We start from the raw sequence: 20,505 nt of genomic DNA on the forward strand, positions 1-20,505 counted from the left end.
AAATGTAGTCACATGTCCGTTCTAGTATGATATATTTGTCCAATGAATAGTCGTTTATCACCTGCATTTCTTCTTCGTGTAGCAATTTTAATGGCCAGTAGTGTACATTGTGGTTTAATAACAAAATTCAGAAAATCCTCAGGCAACAGACACTATTGCATTCTCGGTTGAAAAAAGAAGACGGATATATCGACAGGCAATTCGATGAAAGCCGGCGTGCCTCTCTAACAACACCCCCCCCCCCCCTCAGCTCCCACCACCACCATCACCACCACCACCCGCATACGCTCCACAGTTTGAAGACGACTACAGCGCACATTTCTTCGTCTTATCTGCCGACGTTTAGGCTACAGAGAGAAAAAAAAATACGCGAAACATGACCGATGCGGCACGACTCGCGGCGTCGTAGCGTCGCCTGTCAACTAATTGTGACCCTGAGGTGCGCATGCGCAGTGCGGCAGGTGTTCCGGCGCGGTTTGCGCCTCGGCTGCCGGACGCCAGTCGGCAGTGCGACCGCGGCTGCCGAAGCACCGCGCAGGGTACTAACTTGCCTGTTGCCATCCGTTCCGTTAGCGTCGAAAGCGTTTCGCCGAGTTTACGCGCATCGCACAGTAGTAGCGGCCGCGTTCCAGTTGCTGAGGTACGCATGTGTTAAACTTCGAGACGACGTTCTCTCTATGAGACACACACATACTGGGAGAATAAATGTGGAAGAGTGCTTCCTAATATTATCGGCACTGTGACGCTTAAGTGACAAGCGTGTGCGGCTAGTTAACTTACTTACATCTTCATAACATGTGCAGTGTGTTCGTTGATTGGCTGCTCGACACATATTGCACTTACGGCGAAGTTAATGGTGGTCACAAGGTACGTTCGGCAACATTTATTACCAGTAAATGCAATAATGGCATGTCGCTGGCGCGTAAGCACTCGTCGATACACGTCAATCTAAAAAGTAAATTAGTATTTATATCTCGGTTACAAATAAACAAAAAGATCTGATATGTTACTTATGTTGTGATTGATTCGCATTCCTTTATGTGTTACGTAGCTTCAGTGTTACGGAGCTGCACTGTTACGTCTTCTATTTAAATTTATCTTGAGCTGATGGTTAAGCGGTGTGGGTGTTGTGTGTGTCACCGAATTTATCATCCGAGCGTTCCTATTTATTATAATTAAATTCAAGAATATTCAATAGTAAGTTTTAATTCTCCCTAAAACACAATGTAAATAAGACGGAACTGTGAGTCGAGGAAGTAGTTACCATATCGTTATACGAAAATAATAAGATTTACAATGCATTTTAATAAAACAGGTGCTGGATGAACTCAGGATAAGTAATCAGATTCTCGCTACGATAGTACAGAATGTATTTAAACAGTAACGTATGAAAGGTTTTTCTCCGCAACAACACAAATTTTTACACAGTAATACGAGTAGTTCCATCACCTGCGAAAGACTACCTGTATTTTTTGTTACAATTTGGAACGAAAAAAAATGAAAGATTTGCGCTAACAGGAATTTCACATGTATTTCAGTTCACGAACGAACAGACTGTAGCACTTCATTAATGCAACAGAGGCGCGCGTAAAGTATTACAATTTTCGGTATGATAGCGGATTGTCAATCGAAACATGAATGCATATTACCATTTCTTTAAAAACCGATATTTTGGGTCACTTCGGCTGCTGACACAAACCATGTTTTCTTTTGTTTATGTACTGGAAACATACCATTGCTTCCACATAATTTGAGCAAAATTAAAAAAAATTATTCAAATCGCTCTGAGCACTATGGGACTTAACATCTGTGGTCATCAGTCCCGTAGAAATTAGAACTACTTAAACCTAACTAATCTAAGGACATTACACACATCCATGCCCGAGGCAGGATTCGAACCTGCGACCTTAGCGATCACGCCTTTCCATACCGTAACGCCTAGAGACCCTCGGCCACTTCGGCCGGCAATTTGAGCAAAGAATATTCTAATTGCATAATACTGTTGTTGAGATAATAAAGTGAATGGTGAAAGAATGCAAAAACGATACCTAAACAATCATTCAAACGAAATTCTCTTTATCGAACAAGTTCGTTTTGCGTTCGATACTCAAGGCAAGAGAAGTTTAAATTACGAACAGATGGTAAGAGCAGACAATATTATTTATTTATTACAAGCTTTTGTCTGACTAATTGTCATTTTTTTCATCTTTGACACGTCGGAATGGTTCAAATGGTTCTGAGCACTATGGGACTTAACATCTATGGTCATCAGTCCCCTACAACTACTTAAACCTAACTAACCTAAGGACATCACACAACACCCAGTCATCACGAGGCAGAGAAATTTGACATGTCTTCTGACAGCGTGTCGCTAAAATCATTTTATTCTACAACTAGAAGATCGCCATGGCTAATTCCTACAGTGGACGTAGTTTTTTCAGCTGTCACAACATTCGCAGTTTTAAGTGAATCTAACAAGAATATACGCTGATCTCGTTGGGTTTCAGGCTCTGAACCAGTATAAGTAAACGATTCTAAAGAACATCAGGTTGTCACTTCCAGTGCCTGTTCACGCTAAATTCTATTGTGGTTTTCTTTAGTCACATGCGTCGGATACCGAGTTGAAATTAAATGAATTTGCTTGAATGTCTAACCTTTTTCAATTACTTACATCTGAAATTAACTTTAGAGACAATAAAAATTACAGTTATGTCGGGCACTGCAACTTACCTATTTTTGTTTGGCTTGTTTCTTAAAATTCTGACAAACTGATATGAAGTTCACTGAAGTGACAACGTAGATGATTCCTCTCAGAGAAATATGATTCTGATTCAACGTAGGCGAAACCTTAACTAGTATGAATGGAATTTTTGTAGGCCGTTTGCGTCTTCCGTCCTGTGGTCATCAAGATCGCGTCACTTCCACAACTGAACAGACGATGAATGACTATTCTTCTATAATAGCCGACGTATTTCACACATAAATAGCAGATGTCAGTAATTTACTTGTCTGTCAATGTACAGTTCCCAGTTATTTAAACCTATGAAAATTCGACACTGGGTTTTTTTGTAAGCCATTCACCGTATAGCTTCGTATCTTCTCCTACAATTCTCCGTAGTGTTAATTTCAGTTTATCTGATTGCTGGATACGTGAACAACTAGTAGAGTTTGTTTGCGAAAATGCTAAGTTGTGATTTACCTGTCACTGTTCTCTGTCTGCCAGAAAACGAAATCGCCAACAGACTCTTAACCCCACTGGCACACACACAGCTAATGTACATAACATATCAGCTGATGTATGAGTAACTGTATAATGCACCTGATGATGGCAGCATGCTGCCGAAATGCATCGTGCTAATAAAATATTAGTAAAAAGTGACTGCAGCTGTGTAAATTATTCACATAATTGGTAGAGTGTGTATCCGTGATTGCTGTCACTAAATTGCAACTATTCGTTATTTAAATCTCATTGACCTTCTTGTTTCTTCCACAGCTTGTGTGAGGTTGTGCCTGTTACGTCGTCTTGAGTCGTACCTATGTTACATGCCTTGTTTCGTCTCTCTTTTTTTTTGGTCCACTTGGTTACTTTTCCGTAATGGAAGCTTCTTTCTTCTTTTTCCATAATGTATTATTCTGCTGTAGGTCGCTGCGACTTCAATTTCATGCTCGCCACATCGGCATCTCCATTTGCTGGTTGGTCACTCTGCATGATACGTACGGATCCTTTCTCTACTTTGTCTAAGCGATCTCTGATTGCAGTTCTATCTTTCATTGTTTACTGCTTTTCCTGTTTCTCCTTGTGTACCCCCCCATGATTTTCTGTAATTTTAAAACCAATGCATTGCAAAATTTCTTATTTTAGCTGCATATTCTGCAGATATCTTTCTATATCTGTCACTTTAGAATTCAGCTTTTTAAACTAACACCTGCTCTGTTTCTGTGTTCCGTTGACTACCTGACGTTCTCTAGTCAGTCACAGACCGTGGTGGCAGAGCGGTTAAGGTTCTGGGATCGCAATCTGCAGAAGAACGAATCAGATCCCGGCCCGACCACATGTACTCATGTTTGCAACGGCTTACTTAGTCCGAATTAACTTGAATGTCGGGATGATTTCTTTGAAAAACAAACTGTCAGTTCCCTTACCTTACTCGCTTTTAAGAGGGCCACCCTCCTTAAGAATCACATCTCCGGATTCATTTTCGGCTATTACTGTAGAGATAAATTTCTTATTAAAATTTATTTTTTGTTCAGACTTTTTACTGGAAATTTTGTGTATTTTCCCGATAAGAGGCTGTTTTGGTTTTAGTATATCACGATTTTAAGTTAAATCATTTGCACGTATTTTTCACTTTTCATTTTATACAATTCCCTGTTATTTTTTATATACTTCCCATTCTCGCTGAAGCTTTGTATCTTCTTCTATACGTCTGTTGTTTTCATGAAGTTGTTCTTTCACATTTACAGCAATAACAGTCGAATTAGTTCGATTAAATGCTAGGAAATCTCTCTTCCCAACTTTATATCACAATTTTTTCACAATCTTTGTCGAAAGATGTATAATCAGCAAACATTTTCCCTGCTAACCTTTCCTTTTTCCTTTATTTGTATGTTTTTAAATCACTGCATGTCGCTGTCTTACACTTTATAAAATATTTTAGACCTCGCATTGAACGATGAAATACCATAATACACGACGAAGTTTCTTCTACCATCTTTCAGAAAAAACGAATGTTACTAATGCTGATGTGCAATTATCTGTGAGTGTTTTCTGTTTTGATGTCAACAAGGACGGCTTATTTCAGGAGAAGTGGCTCGCGTTTCATGAGTTCATTGATATTGTTCCGCAACATATACACATATTTTGCATCACCCTGGTTCCCAGAACTCCAGAAGATAGACGTTCACTGTAGATATTGTATCACAGACACAGTCCTTTTGACTGTTCAGATATGTGGCCAAACCCAGCCAAAGATGTAAGCAACCATGCATGAGCAGCGCCTACTAGACGGAGAGCGTCCGACAGCCGATCAGTTTCAGTCATTCCAAGAGGGAGGATGTTCACGGCTCGTGTTGTCTGTACTTGAACCATGCCTAGAAGGTCAATACCGCGGTTCGATCGGGTCCTCATTGCTACTTTGGACCAGGAAGGGCTCTCAACAAAGGAAGTGTCCAAGCGTCTCGGAGTGAACCAAAGTGATGTTGTTCGGTCGTGGAGGAGATACAAAGAGAGAAGAACTGTCGATGGCATGCCTGTCTCAGGCCGCCCAAGGGCTACTGCTGCAGTTGATGAGCGCTACCTACGGATTATTGCTCGAAGGAACCCTGACACCAACGCCACCATGTTGAATAATGCTTTTCGTGCAGCCACAGGACGTCGTGTTAAGACTCAATCTGTGCGCAATGGGCCGCGTGATGCGCAACTTCACTCCCGACGTCCACGGCGAGGTCCATATTTGCAAAGGCGACACCATGCAGCGCGGTACAGACGGGCCCAACAACATGCCGAATGGACCGCTCAGGGCTGGCATCACGTTCTCTTCACCGACGTGTGTCGCATATGCCTTCAACCAGACAATCGTCGGACACCTGTTTGGAGGCAATCCGGTCAGGCTGAACGCCTTAGACACACTGTCCAGCGAGTGCAGCAAGGTGGAGGGTCCCTGCTGTTTTGGGGTGGCATTATGTGGGGTCGACGTACGCCGCTGGTGGTCATGGAAGGCGCCGTAACGTGAATGCCATCCTCCGACCGATAGCGCAATCATTGTTTTTCTGGGTCATCAGTCTTCTGACTGGTTTGATGCGGCCCGCCAAAAATTCCATATCGGCATCATATTGACAAGGCATTCTTCTTCATGGACAACAATTCGCGCCCCCATCGTGCACATCTTGTGAATGACTTCAAAATAGCGACATCGCTCGACTAGAGTGGCCAGACATGGACCCTATCGAACATGCCTGGGATGGATTGAAAAGGTCTGTTTATGGACGAAGTGACCCACCAACCACTCTGAGCGATCTACGGTGAATCGCCGTTGAGGTGTGGGACAATCTGGACGAACGGTGCTTTGATGAACTTGTGGATAGTTTACCACGACGAATACAGGTACTGGTGTGTACGGCGATCTGGACCATCACCTCTGAAGGTCTCGCTGTATGGTGGTACAACATGTAAGTGTGGTTTTCATGAGCAATAAAATGGGTGGAAATGATGTTTATTTCGATCTCTATTCGAATTTCCTGTACAGGTTCTGGAACTCTCGGAACCGAGGTGATACAAAACTTTTTTTGATGTGTGTAATTTTTCTGTTTCTCATTTTCGCAGCACATTATTTAATCTGATGTTTCTATTTTTTGTTCTTATAACTCAGGTACATTGAATGTGTATGATATGAAATAAACTGAAGTACAATTCGAATACATTCTTGTACACAAGAATGGATTGATGATGAGTTCTTCTCAAAAACTAGCGCGTGCAATATGCAGTAACCACACTACCTGTGTCCGGACACCTCTATGTAAGGTTGAATTGATCACTACATGTCACGAAAGGCGGACCCGTCGGTATAACTTGAGGCAGGGAATATTGTGTTGTCAGTAGAGATGAAGTGTCAACACAAAGGGTCGGTCATCAGGGCACAGTGACGTCGTACGTGGACCAGTCATTGGACGGCACTTGAGTAACAGATCGATGACTGACATTTCAACTCTTCTAATGCTCCATATGTCGACATTCGGCGATGGAACTGCGAAGTGGAAATGCGAAGGAACAGCCATACGTAAACGATTGCATTGTCTGATCTTTCACCCAAATTAGAAGAGATGTTTTCAAGACATTTCAAAAGACTGAGAAATAAACTGTTTGTAGTAATGTACGAAGCCACAATAGTCTCCGAGCGTTTCACCACGGCTACTAAGTTATGTTGGTATAGTTTCTTCTCGAAGTTACGTAGTATCTGGATTGCACAGTGGGCAGTTTTTGTACGTACATTGTCGTGAGAGGAGTATTTCAGTCAGCTATCCACGTCATCTATCCTTACATTTGAAATTACACTGGTCATTATATTACAGGATAGCAATTACTTTTTTAGTTTCTGCATCTGTGTTGTTTCAACATGCCACACAAAGACTCTTATAGTGAAGTTAGTAGGTAGAAGGTAAAGTAGATGTCGCGTATGCACTTGAATGAAACTTATTATTTCATTATAAATAGAGATAAGAGTGCAAGTATGTCTTAATTGAGCAGTTGCGTGAGTAACCTTCATATGGAAATGAAATACATTTTTGCTCGTTAAGGGAGTACATGTACGTGCCCTCGAATCTGTTGTGTGTGCGTGAGTGCACGCCCGCATGATTTCGTCAGTGTTTCGTATCAGAGCAGTACTTCTTTGCTGCATGCAATGCCGTAACCACACACGGCTTTATGCGTTATTATAGAGCATTACAACGCTTTTTCTGCTTTTTTCTACTTTACATCTACATCTACTCGATTACTCTGCTATTCACAATAAAGCCGGCCGCATTGGCCGAGCGGTTGTAGGCGCTGCAGTCTGGAACCGCGCAACCGCTACGGTCGCAGGTTCGAATCCTGCCCCGGGCATGGATGTGTGAGATGTCCTTAGGTTAGTTCTATGGGACTGATGACCTCAGAAGTCAAGTCCCATAGTGCTCAGAGCCATTTTAACCAGTTTTCACAATAAAGTGCCTGGCAGAGGGTTCAATTAACCGCCTTCAAGCTTTCTCTCTACCGTCCCACTCTCGAAAGGCACGCGGGAAAAACGAGCACGTAATTTTTCTGTGCGAGCCCTGATTTCTCTAACTAATAAAGTCGAATCAACTCTAAATTTTACACTAGACTTGTTGGGAATATTTCAATTACGTGGACGTGAAAAATGGATACAGAAGGATATATCTTTACTTGTGGGTGGGAATTACCGCATTGTATATCACGTGTGACGGCGCCGTGCAATTAGCTAAGTTTTAAATGCATATATAGAGACCGTACTCGGGTCAAATGCTGAAATATCACGTTTATACGTCTCTCCTGTGTATATACCTGAAATCATGTTTTATATTTATTTGGAAATCGAAATTGTATTGCTATTCAGCTGATGGATGATAATACTGGGAAATAATCGATGCATGACCATAGTAGTCCTTCAGTAACGCTCGCTCGTAAATTGGAGTATTTAATAGTGAATCAATATTGAGTTAACGTTCATGGAAATAAATTTTGCTACAAAAGGTCCCAAGCCATGGTCACAGAAATACAGATCCATCTACAGAAGCACACAGAGGAGCGTACTCCTCAGGCTTACTGGGTCCTTCGGTACACATATATCGAAGCTTTGCTGTTAATATTGGGGATCATCCTCATCGAGATTCGAGTCGATATAGAGCAGCGTGCTGCTGGTTAAGTCGAGGCAGACTTGACCAAGTGCAAGTGATTACAAGGCTAAATATCAATAACTAAATTCAGCTTCGCGCCTGGGGAACAGATGACTAGAACCATACGACCGCCGTTAGGAGTGCGTGCAACGTACCCCCTATTCCAAGGTGTCAAAGACAAACTATAATCGAATTTGGATGATGCAAATAAAGCAATGATGCTCTTCATTACTGGACATAATCCTTACCCGGTCCACCTACACGGAATATGGAGACGAGGAGTATCTCTCGACAGTTTCTTTGACGTAAGGACGCCTGAAAATGTGGTGATTCAGTGTAATTCACATGAAACACAAAGAGGTAACGGATTAGATGACTTTATGTTGGACAGGGTTGGACGAGGATGGGTTACTTAACTCCGCTCCCAGTAGCATATCAGCACTACAGTGTCTGTTTCAGAATAGGGAACACAGTGCAGGGAAATGGATCTGACAGTCGTGTAGTATAAGATAAAAGAGGTGCTCAACGTGTGCGTACGTACAACATCAGCAGCTGCAGTAGCAGAACTACCTTGAAAAGGAGTGCAGGGCAACAATGAGGACGAAAGGTAATCGGACGCTAAGTTCGGTCAGAGATGATAGGGGTCTGATAGCGAGTTCGAGTAGGATACTGATGACGAATGTGCAGATAACTGATATAATGTGTTCAATCCGAGGACACAGTGCTATTTCACTGAATTTCCGTAATTAAACAAATGTAGTTCTTCAGAGTTGCTGTTGTTTTTAAAGTGTTTCTAAAATGAGTTTTCAGGATACTGTAATTCAGTTCCAGAACTACATGTCTTTTTTGAATGTATCTGTTAAATTAATGGGACAATAGCAATTTTTTTGATGTAGGAACCAAAATGGTTATGCGAAGCCTCGAGTGCTGCCAAGCCACGTGGTCAATTGTTAATATTTTAGTGTAGGCACAAAGAAAAGTGTAGAGAACTGCAGGATCAGCAGCACTCAGGAATTTAGGATTGTTCACCACCATTTCAACAAAACAGCGACGAAGGGTTATGACGTGGATGGTTTTTTCACTTCTACTTCACTCTCCTTACTTTTAATTTCTACATTTTTATGTTAACATAGCTGTAAAATATAGTTGTAGGTGTTCAGTATTATATATTCATTACCATACTGAAAGAAAATATGAAGATGCACAATATGACAATCGGCCTTAGAATTATAACATGGTGGAGTCACTTCTAACATAAAAATTAAAAAGAATACCCACAGGAACTTTTGTTCTCTCTTCCCCACCGAACTGAGCCCATTATAAAGGCCAGAACTAGTATCACACGGTGTCTCCTTTTGGAGACTAATTTTCTATCCGATGTGTTCTCTTCTAAACATCGCAAGAACGCCTGGTGATGGTCAGCTGTAGGACTATATTACATTATAACAGTTTTGTAGATTTCAGTCATCTGCTTAGAGAGAGGCGAAATACCCTCAGACTTCAAGAAGAATATAACAATTCCAATCCCAAAGAAAGCAGAAGTTGACAGATGTGAAAATTACCGAACAATCAGTTTAATAAGTCACGGCTGCAAAATACTAACGCGAATTCTTTACAGACGAATGGAAAAACTGGTAGAAGCCGACCTCGGGGAACATCAGTTTGGATTCAGTAGAAATGTTGGAACACGTGAGGCAATACTGACCCTACGACTTATCTTAAGAAATAGATTAAGGAAAGGCAAACCTACCTTTCTAGCATTTGTAGACTTAGAGAAAGCTTTTGACAATGATGACTGGAGTACTCTCTTTCAAATTCTGAAGGTGGCAGGGGTAAAATACAGGAAGCGAAAGGCTTTTCACAATTTGTACAGAAACCAGATGGCAGTTATAAGAGTCGAGGGACATGAAAGTGAAGCAGTGGTTGGGAAGGGAGTGAGACAGGGTTGTAGCCTATCCCCGATGTTATTCACTCTGTATATTGAGCAAGCAGTAAAGGAAACAAAAGAAAAATTCGGAGTAGCAATTAAAATCCATGGAGAATAAATAAAAACTGAGGTTCGCCGATGACATTGTAATTCTGTCAGAAACAGCAAAGGACTTGGAAGAGCAGTTGAACGGAATGGACAGTGTCTTGAAGGGAGGATATAAGATGAACATCAACAAAAGCAAAACGAGGATAATGGAATGTAGTCGAATTAAGTCGGGTGATGTTGAGGGTATTAGATTGGGAGATGAGACACTTAAAGTAGTAAAGTAGTTTTGCTATTTGGGGAGCAAAATAACTGATGATGGTCGAAGTATAGAGGATATAAAATGTAGACTGGCAATGGCAAGGAAAGCTTTCTGAAGAAGAGAAATTTGTTAACATCGAGTATAGTTTTAAGTGTCAGGAAGTCGTTTCTGAAAGTATTTGTATGTAGTGAAGTATGGAAGTGAAAAATAGACGATAAGATATTACGATAGTGTTAGACTCTCAATCAACCTGTCACTTTAAGCGCAGTTATTATGTTTTAGCCCCAATGTGTACGGTATTTTCAGAAATGCAAGAGGTCATATAGTTGACGGAAACAAGATGGTAATCATTGGTGAAAGCACAAAACAGCATGATCAACTGGCAAAAAGAATGACGTGTGAAGGAAAAGATCATGATATAATTCCACCTGAGTTATGCCACACACAATAATTCAAAGAACAGTGATTACAATAACACCACGTAGGTCATGAAAAAGGACAACACAAGAAACACGTAGAATAGAACCTTTCGAAATGTGGTGCTACAGAAGAATGCTGAAGATTAGATGGGTAGATCACATAACTAATGAGGAGGTATTGAATAGCATTTTGGGAGAAGAGAAATTTGTTCCACAACGTGACTAGAAGAAGGGATCGGTTATTAGCACATGTTGTGAGGCGTCAAGAGATCACAAATATAGTATTGGAGGGCAGCGAGGAGGATAAAAATTGTAGAGGGAGATCAAAAGATGAATACGCTAACCAGATTCAGAAGGATGTAGGTTGTAGTAGGTACTGGGAGATGAAGCAGCTTGCACGGGATACAGTACCATGGAGAGCTGCATCAAACCAGACTCTGGACTGAAGATCACAACAACAATGTAGATTTATTACTTTATTATATACATAACATAGAATGTTTTTCTTCAAACGTAACTTCGTTACTTAAATGATTACATCTTGTTCAGTAGTCTTTTTCGTATCGGCAAATCAGTAGTCTCACACGAAGTTGGTAGTTCACATTTAATGCTCACTAGCTTTAGGAGTTTATGTTGACTTTTTTCAACACCACCTTCTGCTTCGCTACATGAAGAGTTTGGTATATCCACCGTGCTTATTCGAAACAAAAGTTCATCATAGCGTTGATGGAAAAAACATGTCTTGAAATGAAGAAGAAAATTTAGTGGAAGCTCTCTGGTTTTACGTGTTTCTTGTGTTGTCCTTTTTCATGACCTACGTGGTGTTATTGTAATCACTGTTCTTTGAATTATTGTGTGTGGCATAACTCAGGTGGAATTATATCATGATCTTTTCCTTCACACGTCATTCTTTTTGCCAGTTGATCATGCTGTTTTGTGCTTTCACCAATGATTACCATCTTGTTTCCGTCAACTATATGACCTCTTGCATTTCTGAAAATACCGTACACATTGGGGCTAAAACATAATAACTGCGCTTAAAGTGACAGGTTGATTGAGAGTCTAACACTATCGTAATATCTTCTGACGCTGGTGAATCCTTGTATACTCAATACTGCATGTATGTTACACCCACGTAAGCAATTCCTGTCGCTTGATCGAGCTCTGAGACCTTCATGTATAATCCTCTTGTTGTTGAGCACCTGTCTTCTAGTTCACATACAGTGGATCCTTAGTCAGCAGCATCCAGCTTTGTGGATGTGTTATCAGGCATTTAAAGTTCACTAACGATCAATAGCAGTGATTGGGTCTTCTCAGAGGACTTTATCTTCAATGCGTTTTTCCGGCGTCGGAGGAAGGTTCTTCTCAACAGGGAAGCAAGTCTTTAAGCTTTCTATGTATAGTTTCGGAACTGCTTTAACGAGACAAGCGTTGATGAACTGCCGATGTCTGATTACAAATTTATCTGGTAGGTATCTGCGGGGTAAACATAGAAGGGCCGTTCAGGAAGTAAGATCCGATCGGTCGCGAAATGGAAACCACAGTGAAAATCAGAAATGTTTTATTTGCAACTGTTCACTACACTTTCTACCTACTACTCTAAACAACAGCTGCTCCGACCTAGACATTGCAGTAGAGTTACACCACCTTTGTAGTGTCCTCGTCGTAGAAGGCAGCCGCTGTGCATCAGCCACTTCTCTACACTGGTCTGCAGTTCGTTGTCTGCGCCAAATTGTTGTCTTCATATCCAGTGGTCCATATGAGCAGAGATGAATATCGGAGGGAACTCGGTCCGGGCAGTATGGAGGATGATCAAACGCATCCCATGAAAAACGCTGGAGGTGCGTTCTCATTGCCCCTGCAGTATGCGGCCGAGGACTGTCATGGATTCGCGTATGGGCGGGATATTTTCTGCGCTCTAGGACTAGATGTTGCGTTTTACATTCGTATAGATATAACTGACATTCCATTACTGAGATGGCTGCATGAGCACGTTCCGCAATCCAAGCCAAAAAAAGTCACTGAGAAGGAATTGCATGACAGGAACGTTATCTGCGGTTGAATGAAATCAGGCGAAATCCCGCAGCGGGCAACCATACTTGGCGGTACACACTACTGTTCGAAGCCTCTTTACATGCGCCCTGTGTGCTCAGAAGTGAAAAGAGTAACGTGACATCATCGACAGGCTTACTAGATACTCTGCCCAACATCTGTGCAAAGCTTGCCGGATTTTCGCTGTCGTTTCCATTTAGCGAGCTATCGGACTTCACTCCACGGATGGCCCTCGCTGTTGCGGCGCTATCACCGCGAACAGAGTGCGTCGATTTCGTGGCTTCAGTGCATAGGCGTAGCGCTTTGTATTGTACTTACTTCATCCGTTTGTGCGAGTAGGCATTTTAACGTAAATGCATATCGTACATCCTTACGATCACTAACGTCCTAACCAATGTTGCACGTGTCACATCTCATTTCAAACCGAACATGGCGTGAAGAATTACGATTTCCATTTGTCATTCTTTTCCGTGATTTCTCTGGCGTTCTGAAAGTCGTTCGTCATTATTTCGGTAGAGTGCTGTTCAGCAATATGTGAACGTTGATGCAACTGATTTGTTTATCGATATCGTTAAGGTTATTTGTATTCAATCATGCACTGAGTGCTGGGCCCATAGTTATCATTCTGATGCAGTCCTCCAGTGACTTCATATACTGCAATACACCCTTGACCTTTCCGACAGATAATATTTCTTGTATTTCTGTATTATACACTCCTGGAAATGGAAAAAAGAACACATTGACACCGGTGTGTCAGACCCACCATACTTGCTCCGGACACTGCGAGAGGGCTGTACAAGCAATGATCACACGCACGGCACAGCGGACACACCAGGAACCGCGGTGTTGGCCGTCGAATGGCGCTAGCTGCGCAGCATTTGTGCACCGCCGCCGTCAGTGTCAGCCAGTTTGCCGTGGCATACGGAGCTCCATCGCAGTCTTTAACACTGGTAGCATGCCGCGACAGCGTGGACGTGAACCGTATGTGCAGTTGACGGACTTTGAGCGAGGGCGTATAGTGGGCATGCGGGAGGCCGGGTGGACGTACCGCCGAATTGCTCAACACGTGGGGCGTGAGGTCTCCACAGTACATCGATGTTGTCGCCAGTGGTCGGCGGAAGGTGCACGTGCCCGTCGACCTGGGACCGGACCGCAGCGACGCACGGATGCACGCCAAGACCGTAGGATCCTACGCAGTGCCGTAGGGGACCGCACCGCCACTTCCCAGCAAATTAGGGACACTGTTGCTCCTGGGGTATCGGCGAGGACCATTCGCAACCGTCTCCATGAAGCTGGGATACGGTCCCGCACACCGTTAGGCCGTCTTCCGCTCACGCCCCAACATCGTGCAGCCCGCCTCCAGTGGTGTCGCGACAGGCGTGAATGGAGGGACGAATGGAGACGTGTCGTCTTCAGCGATGAGAGTCGCTTCTGCCTTGGTGCCAATGATGGTCGTATGCGTGTTTGGCACCGTGCAGGTGAGCGCCACAATCAGGACTGCATACGACCGAGGCATACAGGGCCAACACCCGGCATCATGGTGTGGGGAGCGATCTCCTACACTGGCCGTACACCACTGGTGATCGTCGAGGGGACACTGAATAGTGCACGGTACATCCAAACCGTCATCGAACCCATCGTTCTACCATTCCTAGACCGCCAAGGGAACTTGCTGTTCCAACAGGACAATGCACGTCCGCATGTATCCCGTGCCACCCAACGTGCTCTAGAAGGTGTAAGTCAACTACCCTGGCCAGCAAGATCTCCGGATCTGTCCCCCATTGAGCATGTTTGGGACTGGATGAAGCGTCGTCTCACGCGGTCTGCACGTCCAGCACGAACGCTGGTCCAACTGAGGCGCCAGGTGGAAATGGCATGGCAAGCCGTTCCACAGAACTACATCCAGCATCTCTACGATCGTCTCCATGGGAGAATAGCAGCCTGCATTGCTGCGAAAGGTGGATATACACTGTACTAGTGCCGACATTGTGCATGCTCTGTTGCCTGTGTCTATGTGCCTGTGGTTTTGTCAGTGTGATCATGTGATGTATCTGACCCCAGGAATGTGTCAATAAAGTTTCCCCTTCCTGGGACAATGAATTCACGGTGTTCTTATTTCAATTTCCAGGAGTGTATGTCTCCAGAATGAGATTTTCACTCTGCAGCAGAGTGTGTGTTGAGGTGAAACTTCCTGGCAGATTAAAACTGTGTACCGGACCGAGACTCGAACTCGGGACCTTTGCTTTTCACGGGCTAGGCAAAGGTCCCGAGTTCGTGTCTCGGTCCGGCACACAGTTTTAATCTGCCAGCCAGTTTTTTGTATTATATGTGTTGAAAGAATAACGGGTCTAATAATGATCCTCAAGTTTCTTCAGACCAGTGATCTCACCCGTATTGATGGATTTTACGTTTACTACAGACTTTTCCAAGTGATTCCACCGATTTTAGTGACGCCCTATGAAGGCCCCAGAAGGGAAACCTTACGCTGTACGTGAGACTTTAGGAAGAATAGTCTGCAGGAATGCTGTAAGATTGTTTGAACTACACACACACAACACATCATGTAGGTGTCAGTGATTAGTGCCGTGAGATGACCGGTAGTATTCTTCAAGTAGTACATACATAAAAAAATTTTCATTACCTCGGTTCCGAGAGTTCCGGAACCTGTACAGAAAATTGGAACAGAGATAAACATAAACATTTCCGCCATTTTTATTGCTCATGAAAACTACACATTGCATGTTGTATCACCTTCAGAGGTGGTGGTTCAGATCGCTGTACACAACCAGTACCTCCAATACCAAGTAGCAAGCCCTCTTGCATTGATGCATGCCTACATTCGTCGTGGCAACTTTGGCCTACCTCTTTACCGGATGTTATAATGAAAGACATGGAACCAAGTGTTTCTTGAACAGTAATGACATAACGTACACACATCAAAAAAAGTTTTGCATCACCCCGGCTCCCATAACACCTCAAGATGGACGTTGACTGTGGATATTGTATCAGAGACACAGTCCCTTTGACTGTACAGAGATGTCACGAAACCCGCCCAAAGATGTAAACAACTATGCATGAGCAGCGCCTATTAGACGGAGGGGGTCCGACAGCCGATTAGTTCCAGTGATTCCACCAGTAAGTAGGTACACGGCTCGTGTTGTCTGTAGTTCAACCAGACCTAGACAGTCAATGTCGCGGTCCGGTCGCGTCCGCATTGTTACTTTGTGCCACGAAGGGCTATCAACAAGTTCATCAACAAGTTCATCAAGGCACTGTTGGTCCAGATGGTCCTACTCCTCAACGGCGATTCGGCATAGATCCCTCAGAGTGGTTGGTGGGTCACGTCGTCCATAAACAGCCCTTCTCAATCTATCCCAGGCAGATTCGATAGGGTTCATGTCTAGAGAACACATTCTGGCCACTGTAGTGGAAAGACATCGTTATCCTGAAAAATGTCATTCACAAGATGTGCACGATGGGGGCGCGATTTGTCGTCCATGAAGACGAATGCCTCGTCAATATGCTGCCTATGTGTTTGCACTATCATTGGGAGGATGATATTCGCGTACGGTACAGCCGTTACGGCGCCTTCCATGACCACCAGTGGCGTATGTCGGCACCACATAATGTCACCCCAAAACAGTAGCGAAACTCCACCTTGCTGCACTCGCTGGACGCTGTATCTAAGGCGTTCAGCATGACCGGGTTGACTCCAAACATGTATGTGGCGATTGACTGGTTGAAGGCAAATGCGGTGAAGAGAACGTGATGCCAGTCCTGAGCGGTCCATTCGGAATGTTGTTGGGCCCATCTGTACCGCGCTGCATGGTGTCGTGGTTGCAAAGATAGACCTCACACATGGACGTCGGCAGTAAAGTAATGCATCATGCAGACTATTGCGCACTGTTTGAGTCGTAACGCGACGTCCCGTGGTTGCACTAAAAGCATTATTCAACATGGTGGCGTTGCTGTCAGCGTTTCTCCGAGCCATAATCCGTAGTGGCGGTCATCCAATGCAATAGTAGCTAGCCCTTGGGCGGCTTGAGAGATGCATGTCATCGGCAGTTCCTGTCTCTCTGTATCTCCTCCGTGTCCGAACAACATCGCTTTGGTTCAATCCGAGACGCCTGCACACTACCCTTGTTGAAAGTTGAAAGTCCTTCCTGGCACAAAGTAACAATGCGGACGCGATCGAACCGCGGTATTGACCGTCCAGGCATGGTTGAACTACAGACAACACGAGCCGTGTACCTCCTTCCCGGTGGAATGACTGAAAATGATCGGCTGTCGGACCCCCTCCGTCTAATAGGCGCCGCTCATGCATAGTTATTTACATCTTTGGGCGGTTTAGTGACATCTCTGAACAGTCAAAGGGACTGTGTCTGTGATACAATATCCACAGTCAACGTCCATCTTGAGGTGTTATGGGAGCCGGTGTGAGGCAAAACTTTTTTGATGTGTGTACGTTACGTCATTACTGCTCAAGAAACACTTGGTTCCATGCCTTTCATTATAACATCCGGTAAAGAGGTAGGCCAAATTTGTTTCATTACGGTATTCTTTTTCATTGTAAGCCTACTCATCTGTTATGCGATACGCAACTTGTACTCTTCCCAGCCGGCCGCATTGGCCGAGCGGTTCTAGGCGCTACAGTCTGGAACCGCGAGACCGCTACGGTCGCAGGTTCGAATCCTGCTCGGGCATGGATGTGTGTGATGTCCTTAGCTTAGTTAGGTTTAAGTAGTTCTAAGTTCTAGGGGACTGATGACCTCAGAGGTTAAGTCCCAAAGTGCTCAGAGCGATTTTTGAACTTCCGAAAAGCATTTGACTCGGCATCAGACAAACAATTAAAAAGTAGTATTATATGCGGTATCAAAGAACTATGTGGCTATATTGAGGACTTCTTTGTTGGGAAGACCCATCATGTTATACCGAAGAGAAAGTCATTTGCAAAAATAGAAATAACTTCAAGCCTGCTCTAGGGAAGCGTGTTGAGGCCCTTGTTCATTTCGTGTACTAACGACCTGGCGGACCATATTCGAAGTAACCTCAGACATTTTGCAGATGATTCTGTTGTCTATTACGAAGTGCTGTCTGAGAAAAGCTGCTCGGATATTCAGTGAGTTCTTCTTCACATTTCAAAGATACCAAATTGGGTAATTTGTTTTAAATGCTCGTAACTGTACTACTATGCACTTCAGGAAACCTATAGAAGTAGTATCCCAAAAATACAGCGTCAATAATTTTTTTCGACTCTACATCTACATCAGTGCTGCTCAAGCCACCTGACGGTGTGTGGCAGTTAGTTGTTCTGCTGGTACCACTAACTAATCCCCCCTCTCCCCCTGCCCCCCCCCCCCCTCCCTCACTCCCACCTTCCATGTTCCACTCATGAACTCGGTATGGGAAGTACGATTGTCGGTAAGCTTCTGCATTAGCTCTATTTTCTCGAATTTTCTCGTCGTGGCTATTTCGCGAAATGTATGTGGAAGGAAGTAATACGTTGTTGAACTCTTCACGGCAGCTACTCTCTCGAAATTTCACTTGTAAAACTGTCCGTGAGGCACAACGCCTCTCTTGTAACGTCTGCTGCCGGAATTTGTAAAGCATCTTTGTATAACACTGTCAAAATGATCCCTTGGTGAAGCGCGCCTATCTTCATTAGGTCTTCCCTATCTCTAATAACAGACCTACCTGGTGAAGACTCCAGATTGATGAACAGTAGTCAAGAATCGGCCGAACAATCACCTTGTTCACCACTTCTTTCGTGGATTATTTACATTTCCTTAAGATTCTTCCTGTGAACCCCAGTGTGGCATCTAGTTTTCCTAATGTTTGCTTTATGGATTCATTTCATTTAAAGTATCTCTGGATATTTACTTCTAGGTATTTTACGGTAGATACTATTTCCGGCAATTTGTCATCAAGAGTGCAGTTGTATACTACTGGATTTCTTTTCCTATGAATGTGCAATATACTACATTTACTTACGATCAAGTTCAACTGCAAAAGCCTGCACCACCATCAATGCTCTGTCATTATGCAAATCTATACGTCTTCTGTTGTTGATACTTTCTTATAGACAACCGTATCATCTGCGAACAGTCTTAACGAGCTTCGAACGCTTTCCGTTAGATTATTTATATACTTTGTAAACAGTAACGGTCCTATCGCACTTCCTTGCGGTACTCCGAAAATTATCTTTATATCAGTCGATTTTGTTTCGTTAGGAGTAACTTGTTTTCTATCTGCAAGAAGGTTTTGAATAAAGTCGCAAGTCTGCTCCGATACTCGGTACTGTCGTATTTTTTTTTTTTTTTCACTAAACGATTTTGCGGGACGGTGTCAAATGCCTTCCCGAAGTGAAGGAAACAGCATCAATCTGAGCGTCGTTGTCTACAGCACTATGGATCTCATGGAGGAACAGAGAGAGCTAGATTTCGCTAGATCTCTGTTTGGAGAATTCATGTTGACTTCTATAGACAAGATTTTCGTTCTCCAAAAACGTCATAATTCTTAAACATAAAACATGTCCCATAATTCTACACCAGACTGAAGTCAACGATATTGGCGTCTAAGTATGTCCTATGACCCTTCTTGAGAGCGGGAATGATCTACGCTTTTTTTTTTCCATTTGTGTCCAGGTACCCTTTGTCGCTCCAGCGACCTACGATAAACTGCTAAAAGAAGTAGAGCAAGTTCTTTCGCATAATCTCTGTAGAATCTCACAGGTATGTCATTGGGTCCGGATGCCTTTTGCGCTACTAACTATTGTCTCGTTACTTTTCTACTCCGTGACCAGTTATCTCAGTATCTGCCATTTTGATGTTCGTGCGATGATTGAAATGTGGGATTACGATCTCATACGGTGAAAAAGTTTCGAAAGTTCGAATTAAGTATTTCGGTCTTCTCCCTGTTAACTTGCGATTCGATGCCAGAATGGTCTCTGAATGTCTCAGTAGATTATTTCTAACAGCTTACTGATGTTATGTAAGACCAAAACGTCCTATGATTTTTAGTTGATTATCTGGACAAAAGTTTGTTTTCAATGTGATTTAACACTTCTATCATTGTTCTGCTTACGCTTGTTTACGATTTGTTCAGCTTTCGTTTGTCATCTAGATTTTGGTTTCTCTTGAACCTGTGATGAAGCTGTCTCAGTTTACATAGCAGTTTTCTAACAAGGTTATGAGACAACGATGGGTCTTTCCCATCACTTAAGACCTTGCTTAGAACGTATTTTTCTAAGGTATATTGAACGATTCTTTTGAATTGTTTTCCCATTTGTGCAACTCGTCTTCGTCGTCAGCACTGAATATCTCATGTTGACTACTCAGATACTCTACGGTTCATATCCTGTCACTCTTACTAAGCAAAAGCACTTTCCTGCTTTTCTTAATACTAATTGTAATAGT

General features: G+C 43.2%; 1 long non-coding RNA gene across 1 annotated transcript in view; it reads left to right on the plus strand.

The window, feature by feature from the left end:
- Positions 1–751: 751 nt before the first annotated feature.
- LOC126161235 (uncharacterized) overlaps positions 752–20,505 on the plus strand; it is a 524,432-nt gene continuing 504,678 nt past the window's right edge. Inside the window, exon 1 of the long non-coding RNA XR_007534885.1 lies at positions 752–867. This is a non-coding gene — a long non-coding RNA (uncharacterized LOC126161235). The remainder of the gene's footprint in view (positions 868–20,505) is intronic.

The sequence above is a fragment of the Schistocerca cancellata genome, chromosome 1 (genome assembly GCF_023864275.1).
Source record: "Schistocerca cancellata isolate TAMUIC-IGC-003103 chromosome 1, iqSchCanc2.1, whole genome shotgun sequence".
NCBI lineage: Eukaryota > Metazoa > Arthropoda > Insecta > Orthoptera > Acrididae > Schistocerca > Schistocerca cancellata.